At 35.3% G+C, this 5000-nt stretch overlaps 1 protein-coding gene and 2 long non-coding RNA genes across 5 annotated transcripts in view; 1 reads left to right on the top strand and 2 right to left on the bottom strand.

Annotated features, from left to right (window-relative positions):
- The window catches only part of LOC147840773 (uncharacterized), a 3783-nt gene extending 2396 nt beyond the window's left edge, over positions 1-1387 (bottom strand). Inside the window, exon 1 of the long non-coding RNA XR_015507235.1 lies at positions 722-1387. This is a non-coding gene — a long non-coding RNA (uncharacterized LOC147840773). The remainder of the gene's footprint in view (positions 1-721) is intronic.
- LOC147840770 (uncharacterized) overlaps positions 1-5000 on the bottom strand; it is an 821899-nt gene that overhangs the window by 466063 nt on the left and 350836 nt on the right. The gene's annotated exons all lie outside the window — the stretch shown is intronic.
- Positions 1-5000, top strand: part of il1rapl2 (interleukin 1 receptor accessory protein-like 2) — a 596834-nt gene that overhangs the window by 359711 nt on the left and 232123 nt on the right.

Genomic DNA, 5000 nt, shown 5'->3' with positions numbered 1-5000 from the left:
TAATATTCTTGTAATACTATAAGTAGTTGCTTGACATATAGTTACAAAATTATTGTATTAAACAGAATGTCTAAAATGAGCATGGGACGATAACCGTTTTCAAGGTACTGTATACCGCGGTTTGGAAAAGTCAAGTTTTTAAAACCACTAAGATTTTCTGCTATTCCGTTGCTAAGGTATGTGTAAAAAATTTTATTTATGTTTTTTTGGTTTGTTTGTTTTTTAGTACAACAGTAAATCCAGCAGAAAACATATCCAAATGCCATTTTAAATAAAAAAAATTATAAAATAAAATCAGTTTTTACAGTTTTTCTCAGTGGCTTTGGTGCATTTCTCACAACACTATTTACATTTGCACACCAGTTATTGCATTTCTCAAAACAATTAGTCTGTTGTGCACATCATAATAGCAGTTTATCATTCCTTCCAACAAATTGCATATGCTTTTGGACATGCATCAATTGCTTTCATACAACTCTGCTGTTTTATAACCTTATCATTTGCTTATGTCATGTCAGTCAAAATGATCTAATATTTTGAATGCTGAATAGTCATTCCATATAAAACTAATAGTCCTCTTTTTATTACTTGAGTCATAACATACTAGTTGTCAAAATCTGTCAAGCAAATTTTAGAAAAAAATGTAAATCTTTTTTTTTTTTCAACTGAATATTTCCTATAAAATTGAACAATTTCATGAATGAATTACAGACCTATATACAGTATGTTGTAGGTTCATTTCCAATTTATACTGCAATATTGTTTTCAAATGGCTGTGCATATAGTGCTGTCTTGAGCATTTTCTGAAAGTGTTACCAAAATCGGCCTTTTTTTGCATTGGAAGAATACACGACAAAGCCATTTGACTTTCTTGTTCATATACAATGGTGTTAGGACTTTTCATCTTGATGACACTGACACTTTCATTGACATCAATACTTGCTTTTGAGGAATGAGCTATCCATTTTGAGCAAGTGACACGCTTTTGCAGGTTATCAACTAGGTTTTCCAATTTGTACTAATTGTTTTGAGAAATGCATTAACTGTTGTGCAAATGTAAATAGTGTTGTGAGAAGCCACTGAGAAAAAAACTAATAATTTTTGTAAGTTTTTTATACTTTAATTTTTTACATATGTAAAGATATTTGTGTATTGCTGTACTGTACATCCTGTGTGTATTAAGCAAAGTTTAGGACCCACACAGGCGCATAGCTAACACAATCTGCACTGGACTTTACACCAGCTGGTCAATGGCACGAACTATTTTAGTTCCTCAAAATAGTAACGCGCCAACAATTCGCCTTAACACACCTCTTTTATAGACCAGCACACCCATGAGTACACAAAATGGCGCAAATGGATTTTAGCTATTTAAACAACGTTGCGCAAAATTTAAAAAAATACTGTTGCACTGAATTAAAAAAAGCAACAAATCATGCCAAACACATCTTGCATCTTATTGCGCCGGGTGTATGATGGGGCCCATAATGTCTTTGTACATGTCGCTTGTTTTATCAGTGTTGCATCATCTTGTTTTATCCTGGCTCTTCTTGCTGCACTGCACAAATTAATTTTACATGTTTATACTTTAATGTTACTATGGCTTAATATTGTACTCCAATTACTTAATTGTTGTATAGTTACAAAATTGCCATATTCAACAGAATGTCTTAAACTAAACTAAACCGTGCAAAGTGTAACCATTCTTGAACATGCCTTAATTTACTCAAATTTCAGGTGCAAAAATGTTGCAAAATGTACTTTAAAATCAGGCATTTTCATCTAGTTTTTCCAGTCAGTTTATTACAGCTTTCAGACATCTGTGGTTGGATTTGATCTGCTTTAGTTTTTTAGTTTTTTTCCCTCCACCGTCGACATTGCTGAACCAACTGTAGATCTGGGGTTGTTACTGTAAGTCTGCACATCAAGGTCCACTTTCCTGCAGAGTTTAGCTATAACTTTGATCAATCTCACTTGCCTGTAGCTTTCTAGTGATCATGAAGACCTTGATTAAGCTTGTTCAGATGTTGTTTTGATCAGGGCCGGAAAGTGAATCTCGAGAGCCAGAGTTCAGAAGCCTTCTGTAGTTGTTCAATCCACATTTGGTCTTTGAGCTGTATAATTTCCGGCAAAACCAAGTCCTTGGTAAAGAAATCAATCGATCATTAGAATTTCCATTTACGAACTGTAATGTGAAATCATCTCTTTGACTACTGCATCACATGGATACTTTAAAGAAACAGTAGTGTAAAGATAGGAGTATTAGATGAATATGGGAAGCAAGTTTTGAAGGAGATGCCCTTATTGTTTTCATTGTCAGCCTTGCGCCTTAAGCTACATACTGAGAAGAAAACTGAGAAGCTTGTTGGAATTCAAGCCCTTGGTTCAAGCCTCCGGCCGTACCACCCCCGTCTGTACACACATCCGGGCTAAATCCAGCTCAGCATACAACAACAATAGATTTTTTGAGGTGAAAAGAATACTAAAATCTGCGATCACATCTTGTATCTGAGCATGCAACCTCACAATGTCTTTCAAGCTTTCCTTGAGGCAATATGAAACTAATCTCATACTGTACACTTCAGTTAGTACATTGCTTGTTTGATAATGTATATTTAATTCATAGAGCCCTTTTAAGGGGAGAGCTGTTTTATTAGGTAGGAAACAAATTATATATGCACCCTTAATTGGTTCTCGATCATACAGTGTGCATTACAGCATCATGTAAACCTTACAGGAGCATAATGTACACATGTAATCAACTGTGTCTTGAATATTTCACTGTGCAAGTGTAATCTGAGTTCGATTTTTCACAGACCACTGGGCTAGAACACTAGTAGAACTTCTAAAGTGCTGATCGTGAACAAATCACTGGCCTTTGCTCTCTTACAAAAGATTGCGAAACCAAAGGTAATTTTTGAAACGCCTTTTTTGTAGCCTTTTCATTCATTGAAGTACAGCTTTATCTTTTTTTTGAATGGGGAAACATCACAATATCCAAAGCTGTTCACCAAGCTTATGATTTAATTCCAATAAAATTTGACAAAAAGGTTTCAATAGCTTATTTTTCATGGACAACCACTCAATGCACATGTGCAGTCGCATATTTGAAAGCTGCTCTTGTTCTTAGTGCAACTAAAGCTTCTAATAGCAGTTGCACTGACACAATGACTTTACCAAATAGCGATTGGCTTATTTATTTAGAAGACAAGGCTATTGCATTTTTTCCCATTCATAGTAATGGTTACTAACAGCTAACAGAACATTCTCAGAACAATCCGTAACATTGATTAAATGTTTTGTAAATGTTAGCATGTATCATTATTAAGATAATGCTTTTGAAAGATTATTGTAATGTTGATAGAAAATACATTTTAGCACAACATTTTTTGAAGGTCTTTAGAACATTAAACATTGAACATTGATGAATGTTCTCATAATTTTGATTGAAAAACATCCTTAAAAAAGGATGTAGTTAGGTCCATAAATATTTGTACATTGACTCAATTCTAACATGTTTGGCTCTATACACCAACAAAACTTTCACTTTTTAATACTTGGTTGCAAATCCTTTGCAGTCAGTTACATCCTGAAGTCTTGAACGCTTAGACATCTCCAGACGCTGGGTTTCATTTCTGGTCATGCTCTGCTAGGCCTCAACTCCTGCTTGTTCTTGGGGCATTTTACCTTCAGTTTTGTCTTCAGCAAGTGAAATGCAAGCTCAATCGGATTCAGGTTAGGTGATTGGCTTGGCCATTGCATAACAGTCTACTTCTTTCCCTTCAAAAACTCTTTTGACCTTTTGCAGTATGTTTTGGGTCATTCTCCATCTGCACTGTGAAGCACCATCCAATGAGTTCTCAAGCATTCGGCCTAATATGAGCAGAAAATTTTGCCTGAAACACTTCAGAATTCATCCTGCTGCTTTTGTCAGTCACATCATTAGTAAAAACAAAAGAACCAGTTCCATTGACAGTCATACATGCCCACGCCATGTCACTACTACCACCATGCCTCACTGCTTAGAATCATGAGCAGTTCCTTTACTTCTCCATACTCTTCTCTTCCCATCACTGTGGTGCAATTAATCTGGCCTTCCTGTTTTTTAAGGGTTACCAATGGTTTACATCTTGTGATGAACCCTCTGTATTCACTCTGTTGAAGTCTTCTCTTGATTGTTGACTCTGAAACACACACACGTTCTTGATCTGGCCAACTGTTTTGAAGAGTGTTTTCTTCACCAGGGAAAGTTATTTGGTCATTCACCATTGTTTCCATGGTCTTCTGGGTTTTTTGGTATTTCTGAGCTCACTGGTGCATTCTTTCTTTTTAAGAATGTGTCAAACTGTTGTTTTGGCCACACCTAATGTTTTTGCTGTCTCTCTGATGGGGTCGTTTTGTTTTTTCAGCCTAATGATGGCTTTGCTTGACTGATAGTGTCAGCTTTTTGGATTTCATGTTAAGAGTTGACTAACAGTTTCCAAATGCAAATAGCAGACTTGAAATGACCCGGAACCTTTTATCTGCTCATTGTAATTGGGATAATGAGAGAATAACACAGACCTCGCCATAGAACAGCTTAGAAGTCAATTGTCTAATTACTTCTGGACCCTTAACAAGTGGGAGGCATATATGCAAACTGTTGTAATTCCTACACCGTTTACCTGATTTAGATGTAAATACCCTCAAATTAAAGCTGACAGTCTGCAGTTAAAGCACATCGTGTTTCATGTGATTTTAAATCTAAAGTGTTGGTGTATAGAACCAAAAATATTGGAATTGTGTCTATGTTTATAGATTATGGACCTAACTGTGTGTGTGTGTGTGTGTGTGTGTGTGTGTGTGTGTGTGTATTACACTATTATACTGTATATATAATAACACAATATATAATATTAAATAAAATTCTGAGAACACTTATACACAAAAGACATTTTGCATCATTATATTGTGTTTTGACTTTGCAATCAAAAAATGACATTATAATTTAAGTCAATGGG

The sequence above is a fragment of the Danio rerio genome, chromosome 14 (genome assembly GCF_052040795.2).
Source record: "Danio rerio strain M-AB ecotype USA chromosome 14, GRCz13ab, whole genome shotgun sequence".
NCBI lineage: Eukaryota > Metazoa > Chordata > Actinopteri > Cypriniformes > Danionidae > Danio > Danio rerio.
Note: the sequence above shows the minus strand (reverse complement) of the source record. Positions and strands in the feature narration are given on the sequence as shown.